Here is an 18,162-nt window from a genome sequence, read left to right as displayed (position 1 = left end):
AGAAATAGAAAATTATTATATTTTTATCTTCTGACTCCACTCTCTCAAGCTTTATCTGTCATCACTGCCTCTTCCTCACTTTACCTTGAGAGATTCTGAAATATTTTATGTTCCCATATTACTAGGTTCCTTCCTATTTTAGTGTGCATATCTCCATGATGGCTATTTTTCTAACCCTTCTTATTTTTCCTGGCTAATTTCTACTTAGATTTCACAGTTCACCATAGCTATTATCTCCTCTAGAAACCTACCTGAACTACCAACTATCTCTTGAATGTTCAGCTTAAGTTCTTGAATACTTTCCCTTATGCTGAGTTATTTCCATTAAAACATTTAAGACATCCTCTGGTAATTATCAACTTGTCAGTCTCCTCGTCTTTGAATGTAAGATTTTTGAAGACATAAGCTATAAATCATATCTTTGAATAGCTTAGGACTAGCACAAAACACAAAACAGCGTTTATGCACAAGAAAATTATTTTATTGAATTTATGCCAGAATGATGGGCTTGCAGTTTGAGATGAATTCTTAGAAATGATTTATTAACTACCATGTATATCAATGAAAGGTCACTATCCTTTCTGTAAAATTATTTTGTCAATAAAGATTAACCTAAAGAGTCATTTACTGTATCCTGACACTTTATCGTTTACTTTAGATAGCTTATTTTAAATTAATTGTAGGAGTGATGATATTAACATTTATCTATTTAACTAAAAGACACGTTGTTCACCTGAAACTGTGACTTTTTTTAAGGCAAATCACATCACTCTCCATATTTACATGTTCTTATTCCTGGTAAAGTGTTTTGTGTTTTTTGTTTTTTGGGTTTTTTGTTTGTTGTTTGTTTGTTTGTTTTCACTGAGGAATAGCTAATTACACTACCCTTTAAGGAACAATATTGAAAGATCATTAACTGCATTAATTTTTCTCCACATCCCTAACTTGCTCCTCCTCAAGTGGGAGAAATTCTACTAACTGTAGTGAACCAGAAATACATTGGCCTCTGGAGTTCAGACTCTTCTTCCATTTCATTTACTAGGATCTACCTTCCTAAAACAGCATTTGTTTTTATTTTCACTCTTGCTCTCAATGGTGCTGGCTTCTCCATACTGCTAGGAGAGCTTGCATTTTCCTAACTGCTCTATTTGTGACAGTCATAGTACTAGAAGTTTATTTATGAAGAGGTAGGGAGTACTAGAAGGCCCACGTTGGCCTTATGACAAAGCAGGGCAGTCACATTTGTGCCATTTTGCCCTACACCAAGTGTCTTATCTAGGGCTACTAAGGGCTGAAATACAGCCCAGACTTGACTTTCCAAATCCTGTGGCCTGCAGGGCAAAGGCCAGAAGAATGCCTATGCTCCTTCATGAGAAGATATATTGTGTGCATCCCTGTGTCTAATCTACCATTCTGAACTCCTTTATCTGTTTTCATTTGGTTCAGAACCAATAGTTCAGAGATCTCACTGATTAGATGATTTAAAATCATACACCAGACAACAAATCTAAGAGAAACTTGATTTTCAGTACTATGTCATTATCTAAGAGGCAATTATTTAATCTAAAATAATTTTGTCACAATTTGAAAATAACTTTTTTGTGTGTTAAATCTTAAGCACGCATATTTGACCATATGACTTACTGATTAACTAGATCACAGGATTTCTATGCTATGCATATGCTAAAATACCCATGTATGGATAGATAATCTCATGTGTTCTATTTCTAATGTGATACAGTCCTAAAAGGCACTAATAAGTGCCTAATTATTATTGCCTATTAGGCTATTATTTCACAAATCACTTTTGCCTCTTTTTTCAAAGGTAATAGTATCAGATTAATGAGTTACTGCTCTATTTGAAATATATTTATGTGTTTGCACAAAAAAGGGCAAAACCTTGCAAATTAGTCTCTTAATAATGATGATAACTTAAAATTTATATTAAAATTTCATTGTAATGAAATTCTCATGCTTTTGTATGGTACTTCTACTCATTGATCTTCTAAAGTACTCAGTTCCCTTTGCAAAATGTTGTTTGGATAAGGGGAAAACAGTAAAGTGAGGTTGAACACCAGATGTTTAATTAACACCACTTCATCTAGTCTACTTCAGATAGCATAATGTTCTCATAGAGGAACGGATTTTCTTTCAGTATTTCATTTAAAATATACAGTAAATAATTTTCAATAATTGAATGACTCTGCACTGCAAACAGTTAATATATAAAATGAACAGGAAAGAATGTGCTTATTTCCAAGTTGGTTTTACAAAATCATGACATGTCAAGAAACCAGCTTGAGATACTGTAGGATAAATAAACATCATGTAAATTGGACCACATTCACATATTTGCCTACAAAACTGGTTATTTTGTTTTCTTTCTGTATACAAGATCAGAATGCAATTTATTTCTCGATACAAAGCAAATGTGCTCAAATTTTCCAATTAAACTCTTTTACACTGTTTTTGTTAAAATTTTAACTCCTTAGTAGCCATAGTAGTTGGCACAATTACTTTTCAGTTTCCTACTGTATAAAAACAGCCTAATACTAGAGATTTGTCTTCCAGGGTGTTGAGTGAGCTAACTGAGATAGTCATGTAACATGTTTAGTCTAGAGTTAGGTATATTGTAAGTGAAAGGCAAATGTTAACTATCATTATCATGATTGCTTCTGAAAGCAGTAATTAGCTATTATTAATCATCTTATTTTGTAAACTCTTATTTCCTGCTAAAATGATGGTCCAGTCTTCCTTCTACCCTCAACAGCAACAGTGGATACATTTTGAAGACAGCACACTTACACAATTATTTTTGAAAATCAAATAAATTGTTCTCCCCTACCTAAGAGAAATCTTTTCCTTAGGAAAAGATTAAAAGCTCTTACAATGCCTCTATTAATATTATATTTAATTATGCCTTTTTAAAAAAGCAGATTATATTACCTTTCTTTTAGGCTTGCCATAAGTTTTTTAAGATGTTGGTATTTAATGTAGTAGTGTTTTTGTAGCAAATCTGCGATTTCCACAGATCATTTAGCCACATTAATCTTTAGAACTTGTGCCAAAAAGAAGACCTTAAGAATTTTAGAGAATTTCAGTATGTTTAAATATCTAGTTTGATTTAAATGCAGATGAGTACCAAATCGCGTCCCTTTCCATCTTAAAAAAAAAATTAACATTTCAATTTATTTTTTGAGAGACAGAGACAGAGAGTGGGCAAGGAAAGGGCAGAGAGACAGGAAGATACAGAATCCAAAGCAGGCTCCAGGCTCTGAGCCTGATGCAGGGTTCAAACCCGCAAATGTGAGATCATGACCTGAGCCAAAGTTGGATGTTCAACCACTCAACCAACTGAGCCACCCAGGTGCCCCAGTCCCTTTCCATCTTAATGTTCATGTGAAAAGGAGAGCTAAGGGGAGCAATGATATAGAATGCAAATGTTTTAGAACCAAAAAATGGCTGAGGGAACACCAGATAATCTGAATTAAAAGTAAATCAGTTACACAAAACAATGAACTCCTTATTTCATTCATTTTTTTTATTTTTTTACATTGATAGTATTTAATATTTCTTCTAATATATGTTGGGAAATAAAGGGAAATGAAAAGGTATTAGATGTGTCCTGCATTATATTCAGCACTGTATGTATTTAAAATAATTTATTTCTTACATCAGTGTTAGATTTTACACATATATCTCATATAGTACTCTCATCCATTGTGTGAATTGCTTTCTTAATTCTCTAAAGAAAAATCAGAATCTTGCCATTTAAAAACTTATCCTAAGTAGCCAAAGTAGAAAGTAGCTAGGAAAAAGCTTAGGTACAAACTTATGACTTGCTGATGACAAGGCTTGCTATCTCCTTTCAATCAAACACTCTTTCCTCCAATTTAACTTCAGTGCTCAGAAAGAGATTAACCATCTACTTTATTAGATATTACCAAAAACTTGGATCTTCTATGACATAAACGGAATGTTTCTCTTTTTATTTAGACATTCTTTTATTGTGCAGTCATACCATGAGGCTGGCCAAAATGTGCCAGGGTGGATGCAGCCTTGGAAAATGACAGGGCTTAGTAAATAACTACAAACAGATGTCAAATGGGCAAAATGAAAACAGGAAGACTAAGTGAGTAAATTCAAGATTAATTAGCTATAATCATTCCTCCTGATAATCTCATGTATTTTAATAGAGTATTTTTTAATGCTTATTTATTTTGAGAGAGACAGAGACAAAGCACCAGTGGGGAGAGGGGCAAAAAGAGAGGGAGAGAGAGAATCCCAAGCAGATTCTGCTCTGTCAGCACAGAGTCCAACACGGGGCTTGATGTCCACAATTTGTGGGATCGTGACCTGAGTGGAAATCAAAAGTTGGATGCTTAACCAACTGAGCTACCCAGGGGCCCTTAGTATTTTCATATTCACTTGACAATTTGATCTTTATAATTTTCATGTGAAGATTTGTAATTTTCCTGCATGTCCTTAGTTCTACATGCCATTCTCCCATGCATAAGATATTACTTGTCATTCTAGCTTCACTGCAGTATTCTTTGTACCCCTTATGTCTTTATATCTAAAAAGAGTGGCACATATTTTATAGACTTGTAATCATATACTGTTATAATTATGCTTTATGTAGTTATGTATGAATCCTGATTATTTTATACATTTGTCCAGCTCATTACTGTAAGTTGAAGGAGGGCAGAGAATGCCTATCAAAGTGTTGGTCACACAGTAAGAACTAAAAATGGCTTTGGTAAAAGACAGAAAAAGCTAAGGGAAGAAAAAAAAAAAGAACAGTGAAATAAAATTTATACACCTATGATTTAATGTTTAAAAGTAGTTCTGGGGCACCTGAGTGGCTCAAATGGTTAAGTGTGCAACTCTTGATTTTGTGTCAGGTCACGATTTCAGGATTATGAGTTTGGCCCCTGCTTAGGGTTCAGCGCTGACAGGGTGGAGCCTGCTTGCAATTCTCTTTCCCTCTCTGTCTCTGTCTCTCTCTCTCTCTCTCTCTGCCCTTCCCCCTGCTTGTGCTATCTTTCTCTCTCTGAAAATAAATAAATATACCTAAAAAAAAAGTAGTCCTAAACAAACAAAATCTGGTGACATTTACAAATAAAATAGTTGTTTTCCCAACACAATAATTTCTGTAAATATATTTAAATTTTTTCTGAATCATAGAACATTTAGACTATACACAATTATACCAAATTATTGAGATAATATGTGATAGGTAATTTTAGAAAGAATACAAAGTATATACATTTTTAGTTTGGGCATATAAATCACATCTCTAACATTGGAAATTTAAATATGAAATGGAAAACCACAAACTAGAATTTTTGAGTGGTTCTCTTTTTTTTAACCACACTGTAACATAGTTATTATAATAAGGATTTTAATTACAAGTAATTTAAGTTTATTAGATTATTATTTGAAAATTTATGATAATTAACAAATGAAAGACATTTCTGCAAAATTGTCTTAAAACCTCACACCCACCACCAAATCCACAATTTTAATCCAGATCTGAGAGTAATTAATGAAATTATAATGAGATTTGTAAACTTGATGGTGATTTTAAATTTACACAAAACACTGAATGTTAAAAAAAAAAAAAAACTATCAATGCTTTCTAAAGAGCATTTAAACTTATCCAAGTTCATTAAAGGCATATTACGTTTCCATTTTTATCATGGTGGAAAGAGAAAAAAAGTGTTTTAGTTTTCATTGCTCTTTGTTTTCCCATTTAGGAGAAAAGGAAAGCTAGTTCAAGTTATATTCGTTGTAAATATATCACTGAAATGCTAGGAATTAAAAAAAAATGTTATGCAAATATAATCTGGTACAGGAATATATACATGTGTATGGGGTGTTTATATACATACAACACATCATATACATATATATATGGAACTTCATACTGTATATATTTTATATTATATATGTATTTAATTGTATGTAAGGAATTTTGAGAAGAGAATAAAATTTTGAAAATTACTGTGAATAAATGTAGTTCAGAGGAAGATATCAGGATTAATTTTATACCGTGAAATTATGTTTTATCAGTATTGGCATGTTTCTCAAGTACTTAGTTTCTAGTTGAAGAGAGGTAATGAGGTAATGGGAAGAGGGCCAGTACCAAAGATGAGTAGAAGTCCTCTCCTAAGGGCTCATTGTACCTTGTACATGATTTAAGGGTCTTGTACATTTTAGGGGTTCCACTCTCCAGAAAAGGGTTTCTACAAAAAAGGAAGACATATTTTTAATAAAAATATCAATTGGTCTTAGAGTTATAGCTTAGCTAATTTTTGTCTTTCTATTGATTATTAGCATTACTATTATGCTATTATAATTTATACTGTTCATAAAAGCATCCAGGATAAAAATGTAACAAATTTTGGAGATATAATTTTTCTGCATTATAAATCTAGTATTTTTATATTAATTGGTATTTTCAAATTGCTCTAATTTGCTAAAAAATGACATTGGGGATAACAGGATAGTTTTATATAGCTTTCAATTTATTTGAAATCAACTTTTAAGAATAATATATATTCAGGAAAAAATAGAATAACTTATATTCAGAAATTAGAAGCTTAAAGTTCAGTTGAATTATTCATTTAAGTAAACATTTTTTCCTTAAAGTCTACCTTTTTTTTTACTGTAAAAACCAACATGTAATTTGTTTGTAATTATTCAAAATAAGATGTTTTCTATCTTAATGTATTGCCTACATCCTCATGCTTTTGTCGAAGTTCCAATATATATTTTGATTTCATGTCATATCAGTACTTGAAATAGCAAATGTGGTGTACTAAATCACAGACATGAACACCAAAGATAGTCCCAGGCACAGCACACGAGTATAAAAAATATTTAACAGTAATTCTGTTGGACAGAATAAAGCATGCTATCGATGTCTGAATCCACTATGCTATCATTTGAAGCTGTTAGCATTTTCTCCATCAAAATATTTGAATTATATAGTATTATCTTTATTTTCTTTATTTTTTTATTTCTTTGGGTTAGATTACTTTTTGAGTCTAAGGCATAGATAGATCTGTAAAATATATTCTAGTTCACGGCAATAAATATGCCACAGAGAATTCCCATTGAAATTTAACACTCACTGGAATTCCAGAAAATATTCATATATGCTAGGCACTTATGTTCTAAACCCTCCGTATAATCTTTGCAACAACTTGATTAGGTAAACTTTGTTGCTACTCTCACTGTGCAGATGAAGGAATTCAGACCCAGAGGTTACATCACTTGTAAGTATCACATAGCTAACAAATGCCAGAAATGAGTTTCAAACTCAGACTAAGGCATGATTTTACACTTCACCATACACTGTTTCCTTAGTTCCCATTCTTCATATACAAGCATAGAAAGGAGTAAATACAGATTTTGTGGAGGCCTTAAGTTGATATAATTTTGGTGGGTCCACACTAAGAAAAGGAATACAAAATTTCCAATAATATAGTAGTTATGAAAACAAATATTTAGTTAAGATGATAAATCATAGCAAATATATTAAAGATGAAAATACCCAAAAAAATCACAGAATTCAGAATAATAAAACAATATATTCATTAATTAACTGTCTGGTATCTACTGTCTTATGTTTTACTTCACAATTTTTGATCATCACTTTATGGGACAAAGATTTCATAAATTATTTTCACATAGATAATAAAAAGGTAATTTAGTACTGCCACTGGCATTGTTGAAGTATGTTTCATAATTTGTAGTCATAAAGCATCCTACTTTACACATAGACACATGCTTATATTGCAGTACTATTTCAGGTTTTTTTGCTTTCTATCAAAGAAATGTGGGTAATTTAATACTGTACTAGTCTTTCCTCACTTTCATCAGTGCAGTTAGAAGCAATAAACCAACCCCTTTATACTCCTTATTTTGGCTGTAATATTGTAAGAGAGCAAATATTGATGACCCAGCCCTTGCTTTCAACTGATTCTCAATTGCAGGTAGCAAAAGTTGTTATTTTAGTAACTCTTACACCATGAAATATCAGTGGAAGCAGGATAAGTAATGCCATTAAATCTAACCAGATTACATAATGAATTATAGAAAACCCCAAATCAATTTAGAAAACTCCTTTTTAATATTCTTCTCTGAAATGACCTCCAGTACCAAAATCTGTATGCCAGGATTCAACCAGAGCAAGAGAACTAGCAGGATAGATCCATATCTAAAGATATAGATATGTGCATACGTAGTCATATATAGATATAAAAATGTTATTTATAGTCATATATACACAATATATGACAAATAGAATAATATACTTAACATAAATATACATATATATAACATAATACATATACATATACATAACAATATATACCTAAATATACAGTCATATATAGATATAAATATTTTATATCTATAAACAAATATGTTCTATAAATAAAATATTTATATCTATATATGACTATGTATACAGATATGTGCAGAAAGATACATCCATGTGCATAGTCATATATATATATAAATATTTTAAATGTATTTTAAGTTTTAAATAAATATATCTATAAATATATTCATACATGTCTATATCTTTCTGTAATCTATCATTTATCAATCATACATCATCTCTCATCTATCTCTTATCGTCTACCTATGTATCTATCCATCTATCTGAAACATTTTATTAGAATGACTCCGTGTACACACTTGGATTTCCATTGGATATTCTTTTCTGTTTTGTCAAAGATGAGTTAACCATATAGTTGTGGGTCCACTTCTGGTTTCTCTTTACTGTTCCATTAATCTATGTGTCTGTTTCTGTGCCAGTACCATACTGTTTTGATGACTACAGCTTTGTACTATAACTTAAAGTCCAAAATTGTGATGCCTCCAGTTTGCTTTTCTTTTTCAAGATGGCTTTTGCTACTCAGGGTCTTTCGTGGTTCCATACGCATTTTAGGATTGCTTGTTCTACCTCTGTAAAAAATTCTGGTGGTATTTTAATAGGGATCGGATTAAATGTATAGATTGCTCTAGGTAGTACAGACATTTTAATAATATTTGTTCTTCCAATCCACAAACAAGGAATAATTTTTTTCTATTTCCTTGTGTCTTCTTCAATCTCTTTCATAAGTGTTCTCTAGTCTTCAGAGTACGGATCTTTTATCTCTTTGGTTAAGTTTATATCTCTTTGGTTAAGGTATCTTATGGTTTTTGGTGCAATTATAAATGGGATCAATTCCATGATTTCTCTTTCTGCTGCTTCATTATTGGTGTGTGGAACCCATTTCTGTACATTGATATGTATCCTGCAACTTTACTAAATCCATATATCAGTTCTAGAAATTTTTTGGGAGAGTCTTTTGGGTTTTCTACCTAGAGTATCAAATCATCTGCAAAGAGTGTAAGTTTGACTTCGTTGACCATTTGGATGCCTTCTATTTCTTTTTGTTGTCTGATTGCTGAGACTAAGACTGTTAGTATTATGTTAAATAACATTGGTGAGTTTGGACATTCCTGTATTCTTCCTGAACATAGAGGAAAAGCTCTCAGTTTTCCTCAATGAGGATGATATTAGCTGTGGGTCTTTCATATATGGCCTTTATGATATTGAGGTATGTTCCCTTTATCTTGAAGGTTTTAATCAAGAACCGGTGCTATATTTTGTTAATAGCTTTTTCTGCACCTATTGAGAGGATCTTATGGTCCTTATTCTTTCCTTTATTAATGTGGTGTATTATTGATTTGTGAATGTTGAACCACTCTTGCAGCCCAAGAATACATCCCACTTGATTGTGTGAATGATTCTTTTAATGTACTGTTGGATTTGATTTACTAGTATTTTGTTGAGAATTTTTGCTCCAAGTTCATCTGAGATATTGGCCTGTAATTCTCTTTTTGGTTGGTTTTTTGTCTGGTATTGGAATCAAGGTAATGCTGGACTTTAGTACGAGTTGGGAAGATTCCTTTATATTTCTGTTTTTTGGAATAGTTTAAAAATAGGTATTAACTCTTATTTAAATATTTGGTAGAATTCTTCTGTGAAGCCATATGGCCCTGACTTTTTTTCTTGGGAGTTTTTTGATTACTGAAACAATTTCTTTGCTGTTTTTTGTTCTGTTCAAGTTTTCTATTTCTTCCTGCTTCAGTTTTGATAGTATATATGTTTCTAAGAATTTATCCATTTCTTCCAGGTTGTGCCAAGTTGGTGGCATACAGTTTTTCATAATATTCTCTTATTATTATTTGTATTTCTGTGGTGTTTGTTGTTATTTATTCTCTTTCATTTTTGATTTTATTTGGGTCCTTTCTCCTTTCTTTTTGATAACTCTGACTAGAGATTTATCAATTGCATTATTTTTTTCAAAGATCCAGCTCCTGGTTTCATTGATCTGCTCTATTTTGCTTTTAGTTACTGTATAACTTATTTCTCCTTTTTATTATTTACTTTCTTCTGCTGGCTTTGGGCTTTGTTTATTGTTCTTTTCCTAGCCCCTTTTTTTCTAAATTTTTATTTTAATGTTTTTATTTATTTTTGAGACAGAAAGAGACAGAACACGAGCAGGGGAGGGGCAGAGAGAGAGGAAGACATAGAATCCGAAGCAGGCTCCAGGCTCTGAGCTGTCAGCACAGAGCCCAACTCGGGGCTCAAACTCATGGACTGTGAGATCATGACCTGAGCCAAAGTCGGACACTCAACTGATTGAGCCACCTTGGCGCCCCTTCTATCTCCTTTATGTGTAAGATTAGGTTGCATATGTGAGATTTTTCTTGCTTCTTGATGTAGGCCTATATTACTATATACTTCTCTCTTAGGACTGCTTTTACTGCATCCCAAATATTTTGGGCCATTGTGTTTTCATTTTCGGTTGTCTCAAAATATATTTTGTAAATGTTTATTTATTCATTTTGAGACAGAGAGCATGAGCAGTGGGATGGGCAGAGAGAGAGGAGAGAGAGAATCCTAAGCAGGCTCCATGCTGTTGGATCTCACCAACCATGAGATCATGATCAGGATGAAATCCAGAGTCAGAGCTTAACTGGTTGAGCTACCCAGGCACCTCTCCATGTATTTTTATTTCTTCTTTCATTTCCCACCTGACCCATTCACTTTTTAGTAGCATGTTCTTTAACCTCTGTGTATTTGTGGTCTTTCCAATGTTTTTCCTGTGGTTGACTTTTAGTTTCATTGCATTGTGGCCAGAGAAGATGCATGGTATGATCTTAATATTTTTGTATTTGTTGAGTCCTATTTTGTGACCTAATATGTGATCTGTTCTGGAGAATGTTTCATGTGCATTTGAAAGAATGTGTATTCTGCTGTTTTAGAATGAAGTGTTCTGAATGTATCTGTTAAGTCCATCTGGACCAGAGTGTCATTCAAAACCACAGTTTCCTTTTTGATTTTCTGTTTGAATGATCTGTCCATTGATGTAAGTGGAATGTTAAAGTCCCCCACTATTATTGTCATATTATCAATTTGTTCTTCTTAATTGTTTGTTCTTCTTAATTGTAATATGTTTGGGTACTCCCATGTTGAGTGCATAAGTATTTACAAATTGTTATATCTTCTTGTTGGATATTCCCCTTTATGACTATACAGTGTCCTTTTTTGTCTCTTGTTATGGTCTTTGTTTTAAAGTCTAGTTTGTCCAATATAAGTATTCCTACTGTAGCTTTCTTTTGACATCCATTTGCATGATAAATGTTTCTCTATCCCCTCATTTTCAATATGCTGGTGTCCCTAGGTCTAAAATGAGTGTCTTGTAGGCAGCATATAGATAGTCTTTTTTTTTTTTTTAATCCATTCTGAAATGCTATGGCTTTTTATTGGAGCATTTTGTCTAGTTATATTCAAAGTAATTATTGATAGATATGAATTCCATTTAATTACTTGTTTTGTCATTATTTTATGAGATTTTCTCTGATCCTTTGTTGTCTTTGTCACTTTTGGTCTCTCTTTTGCACTCAAAGAGTCACTTTTAATATTTCTTGCAGGGCTGGTTTAGTGGTCATGAATTCCTAGTTTTTGTTGTCTGAGAAACTCTTTATCTCTACTTCTATTCTGAATGATAGCCTTGATGAATAGGGTATTCTTGGCTGCATATTTTTCCCATTTAGCACTTTGAATATATCATGCCACTCCCTTATGGCTTGCCAAATTCCCTTTGAAAAATCTCCTGCTAGTCTTATGGGTCTTTTCTTATCAGTTACTGGCTTCTTTTGTCTTGCTGATTAAGATTTTTTTTTTTCTTTTTCACAATATTTTGAAAATTTAATTATAGTATGTCTTGGTGTCAACCTGATTTTGTTGATTTTGGGGGAAGTTCTTTATGCTTCATGGATCTGAATGTCTGTTTCCTTCCTCAGATTAGGAACTTTTTAGCTATTATTTTTTTAATTTTTTTTTTGGCCCCATTTTCTCTCTTGTTCTGAGACTATAATACAAATTTTATTACATTTGATGGAATCACTGAGTTCCTAAGTGTATTCTCATATGGAATAATTCTTCTTTCTCTCTTTTGTTCAGCTTTATTATTTTCCATTATTTTCTCTTCTAGGTCAGTAATTAGTTCCTACACTTTCTCCAGCCTGCTATTTATTGCATCAAGCTTGTTTCCAGTCTCATTTATTGCATCTTCATCTCTGATTGATTCTAACACTTTTATCTCTGTAGTAAGGGTCTTACTGATGTCTTCTCTTCTCAAACCCAATGAGTATCCTTATGATTGTTGCTATATTTAAAATTTTTTAAATGTTTATGTATTTATTTTGAAAAAGAAAGAGGGGGATCACAAGGGGGAAGGGGCAGAGAGAGAGGGAGAGAATTCCAAGCAGGCTCCAAGTTGTCAGTGCAGAGCTGGATGTGGGGCTCGATCTCATGAACCATGAGATCATGACCTGAGCTGAAATCAAGAGTTGGATGCCTAACCGACTGAGCCACCCAGGTGTTCCATGATCTCCATGATGGCTCCTTTAAATTCCCCACGAGGCATGTTGCTTATATCTGTTTGCTTAGATCTTTGTCCGTGGCCTTAATTTGTTCTTTCATTTGGGAAAAATTCTTCTCTTGGTATTTTGTCTACATCTCTGCTTTCTTCTCTGTGTTAGAAAAGACAGTTCTGTCTCCTTCTCCTGAAAGTAATGGCCTTATTAAGAAGAGATCACAGAGTACTCAGGGGCCTTCATTTCAGGGATTGCCTCTGATGTGTGCTGTGTGTGCTCTGTTGTTGTGTTGTGGCTGCTCTATCCTTCGGGACAGTCATCTGCAGAGGCTCTCCTTGTCTGCTGTGGACAGTGTTGGGTCCCGGGACTGAATGTGGTGAGTTTTAACTAGATGTGCTCTGATTTGCTTGTGAAATGAGATCTGGCACCAACACCACCAGTGTTTCAGCCCAGCATAACACTGTGGCAGGGAAATATGGTGTGGGTAGGGGTTTGTACTAGTCTTCTGGGGGAGGAGCCTGCCATACTGGGCCTGAGGCACACTTGACAGAGAAGGACAGTCCTACCAGAGTGCAGGGGGGGATGGGGCTTGGTGTAGCAATTTAGGCAGCCAGTGTTCAAGTTGTGCTACTTACGGCAGGTGGCTCTGTGTTTATGCTGAGGAAGTACTAAATATATTCTAGTCAGGTTCTTTGATATATGCGTATTATAGAGAAAAAGAGAATGGTCTGTGAAGACTAGTTAACAGTCTCTGCTTATATAGACTATGTTACTTAACCAATATCACACAGCTAGAATATGTCCAACTGTAGATAGGAATTCAAATCTACCTGATTTTTCATGCTGTGCTATTAACTCTACAAATGGCTGAAAAATGAACCAAGAATTTGTATTTGAGTTATAACTTGCCATAATGTATCTTATAGGTGCCTTTCCAACCAGTAGCTTTTTAAAGAAAAATATTTAAGTTAGTAAATATTTCTGGGATTTAGTAGTTAACCCTGTTCCCATAAAAAATGGAAAATATTTAATAAGATATTTAATTAGCCTTTTTTAAAAGATATTTTAATAAAATAAAAATAATTTGTTAACTGGAAATTTATAGGCAATAAAGATGATTTAATCTCAACAGTCAGATACATTGTTTCAGAAAATAATTAGTTTTTTTTAATACTTATCATTTTACTTAATTCAAAATAAGTGTGATAAATGAGGGGAGAGGAATGATGGTTGAATGATAAAAATATCATAAAAAATGACATAAATAGTGATACCTCATAGGCAGTATAAAGTTACCTGTATATTAAAGTCACAGACACTTGATTTTTCTAGAATCATACTGAATCTGATAACATTTGCACGCTTGTCTCTCTGAATCAGTTTGTTTATATCTTTACAAAATATGTAAGCTTCTTCCTCTAGAATATCTAATTCTCATCCTATTTTTTTGGATATGAGCAAGAGAATACTTCCAATAATTTCATTTTATTTCTGGTCAACGTCTAGCATCTTCTCAGTTTTCTTCCACAGATTTATCTTCCCAAAGTTCATAATTACTGCTGCTCTGTGTACCGCTAAGCTCGAGTAGTAAACATTTGGGTGGAATTTACCCTTGTGGGCTAAGATGTTGACACAGACATATGTGAGATCCCTGTGGGGCTAGATAAGACTCAGTATGGACCAGGGTTAGGAAATGGCTCTTCCTTCCATGAAAAAAGAGGGATCCAGTAAATCAATCTAGGTAATACACTATTACATAAACTATCAGATAAATTTATCAAGGGACAATAATAAAGCATATTTAGTAGTATATAACATTTATATATTTGTAACATTTATACACTTATATTTTTGGATATATGATATGTAAATCTATTTTTGAATTCTTGTGCAAGACCCTGCAAAGGTTAGGATTAGGCCTGCCTCATATTTTTCCAAGATGGAAGAAATTTAATTTCTTTTGTTAAAAGAGCACTTCTATATCTTTATGGCTCTGTGAAGTTATTTCTCCTAAAATATAACCTTTTATTTCCCATCACTTTATTCTTCCCTGTAATTTCCTCAGATATCTACAATTAGCTGACATACCTGTCACAATTGCTGTAGGAAACATCTCTTAGATAAGCCTCCAACCCACCCTGACCTTATCATCTTCCTTAAGCACACAAAATTCCACCACTAAGTTCTTCATACACAGAAATTGTAGAGTTGCTCATGATGTGAAGCAGACTATCTTATCTCTACATATTTTTATTATACCATAGTTCTCTTATTCCATGTATTACTTGTTAACTTGTATAATTGTTACCTGCATAGTTATTTTAACCCACCCTCTTTAATGTAAGCTCCTTGAGGGCGTGGACTGTATCTCACCTATATGAGCTCCCCCCCACACACCCAATTTTTTACAATCTCTCTCTTTCCATAGTACACATACACTGTAATTATCATACTCTAGTGTTTATAGATTTCATCAGTGTTAAGCCAGTAGGTGGATGTATAAATCATTTCAGTGGTACTTACTAACCACATTTATATCACATTTCATGTGAATTTTGTCTTTGAAATTTATCTTTTAGAAAATTAAAATTTATTATAAACTAGATTTAGTAGAAAAAACTACAAGAATAGGTCTTGCTTCAAATAAGTTCAATGGAAGTAAATGAAATCTAAAAGCTCTGTGTTGAATTTTTAGAAATCTTATTTTATATCCTTTATATCTTTTTTTCTTATTTCTAGCACATTACAGAACTCTAAATTAAATTTAACTATGGGTTTTTAGATGTAGTTTATCTCTTGGATGAATCAATTAGCATAATTGATTGGCTTGAGCCAAAAGTATCTGCATTTCACACTCCCCAAATTACTAGTTGCCAAATTATTCTATGGTTAATTAAAATATCATTGGTATGAGACAGTCATGAATATCTTGAAGAGTTGGTTTTTTTAAATAGCATTTTCTTACTGGGAGCTACAACTTTATATTTTTCAGAAATGTATGTGGCTGTGCCTGAGCTAAGTGTAGGATAGATTTTCTGTAAGCTTGAATGGTAATTGTTAGAATCATTTTCTTCCACTAAATTCATTAAAGAGAAGATTTAGTCATTATGGTTTTGTTTTTGCAAATCAACCCTATAGTAAATAATGGTTTGTTTTAGTTTTAATATGACATAGGCTATTTATATTTAGCATAAATGCCTTATGTAATCCACAGAAACTGCCAAAATACTTTAATTATTCAAAAATATTTATAATTATGATGTACACTAGTTATTTAAAGGTAACACTGTGGTGAGATTCTGAAAACCCAGTTGCCAATTCTTCACTGTGTTAATGTGTAGTTTTTTTAAAATAATGGTACTTACAGGGCACCTGAGTGACTCAGTCAGTTAAGTATTCAACTTCAGCTCAGGTCATGATCTCGCACTCCATGAGTTCAAGCCCCACGTCATGCTCTGTGCTGACAGCTCGGAGCCTGGAGCCTGCTTCAGATTCTGCGTCTCCCTCTCTCTGACCCTCTCCCATTCATGCTCTTTCTCTGTCTCAGAAATAAATAAAAATTTAAAAAAATATTTTAAAAAATAATGGTACTTACTCTAAGGATTATTCTGTATGTAAAATGAGATAATACATGCTAAGTGTGTAATTGTGTTATTTATTTAATTAACACTAGTCCAATAGTATTTCTCTGTTAATTTTATTATTTTTTTTACCTCTCTAGTTTTCATATTCCTTACAGTAACATGAAGGTTTGTACTGATTAATCTTTAAAGTTCTCTTTTCTCCTGAAATTCTATTGTGATATGATCTATATAAATGTTAGCTTATTATCTGTTGAAGGGATAGTGAGAGACAAATCTCTGAATCTTTTCTTTTGTCTGATGGCAGAGGTCACTTTTTCCTATTGCTAAATATTCTCATGGATCTCAGAATAACATTTTATAACCTATAGTTTTATGAATATTTTACCAGAATAAAATTTACCTTTATGAAATCCGATCAATTAGCATTTAGTCAGGAAATAACACTTAGTTTCAGTGACTGTGTTTTATTTTGCTGTTCTAGAAAACTTTATTACAATTTAAAATGCCTCGTCTCATTTGCTTAGTATGAAAATGATGGTGAACATGTGGGAGAGTTGAGATTGCTACTTGGTTCACTTCTACCTATTAAACTAAAAATCCTCCAAAACACGAATTTATTCAACAGCTACTCCAGAAGCTACTACATCCAACATGTTTTGAATGATATTTTGTAAGACAAATATAAGAATATTACAATGGACCTAAAGAAAAGTGACAGGGGTTAGACATGTAACTGGAGCGGTTTCCCAACCCAGATTAGAAATGTTTTTTCACTCTGATGTGAGAAAATTAATAAAGGGAAAAGGAATAAATAAGGTAACCTAAGAAAGATGACACAAATGGGGTACCCCATCACACAGAAAAATCAATAAGAATTTGTTTGTATAAAACTATAAGCAGCAATGTACTTTATATACTCTAGGAAGAGGTCATGTATAACAAATCTCCATAAGTGTTACCTAGGATACTGGCAATGGAAGAATAACTATGCTGGGATAGATTCTAGGGTGTTTTCAGTGCATTCTGATGTTTTCTTTTTCTCCATATGAGAGGAATTAAAGACTATGCCAAATGAAGATGGGCTTAGAGGATGATGAAATCAATTAAGTTCCTAGAATCATATACTTTAAGAAGGACAACCAAAATCAAATTAAATTTTATCTTGCAGGCTTAAGATCAGGAATTGTGATCTTTATGAAAAAACTCAACAATTTAATGATGTTAATGTTATAGTAAAAAGTCTGGGAGTCAAGACAATGAGCTTATTACTCTAGAGTAAGCAACTTATCCTCTTTGATCCTTACTATAAAACTTACAAAATTGAGAAATCTTAAAATGCCCCTGAACCCTAAAACATTGTTTCTTTGGAGACCAAGATCAAATTGCAATTAACATCCCCTGCATCCACTTCAGTATTTTTCCTTACACTCCTCTAAGATTAGAATATAATCAATTTTTATTATCAGTGTCAAGTAACTTAAATAATGTACTTATAGTCTCTTTCTATGATCTATGAGCAAAGGTAACAATTTTTGTGTTCATATATTCATTAGTATATCTTCATTTTTAGTAGTTCAATATAGTTAGGGCTTTTATTAAAAATAAACTAAAAGACAAAGGATAAGTT

At 32.7% G+C, this 18,162-nt stretch overlaps 1 long non-coding RNA gene across 1 annotated transcript in view; it reads left to right on the top strand.

Annotated features, from left to right (window-relative positions):
- Positions 1-4,038: 4,038 nt before the first annotated feature.
- Positions 4,039-18,162, top strand: part of LOC125908990 (uncharacterized) — a 78,658-nt gene continuing 64,534 nt past the window's right edge. The window contains exon 1 of the long non-coding RNA XR_007453517.1: positions 4,039-4,132. This is a non-coding gene — a long non-coding RNA (uncharacterized LOC125908990). The remainder of the gene's footprint in view (positions 4,133-18,162) is intronic.

This window comes from Panthera uncia, assembly GCF_023721935.1.
Source record: "Panthera uncia isolate 11264 chromosome B3 unlocalized genomic scaffold, Puncia_PCG_1.0 HiC_scaffold_1, whole genome shotgun sequence".
Lineage (NCBI taxonomy): Eukaryota > Metazoa > Chordata > Mammalia > Carnivora > Felidae > Panthera > Panthera uncia.
Note: the sequence above shows the minus strand (reverse complement) of the source record. Positions and strands in the feature narration are given on the sequence as shown.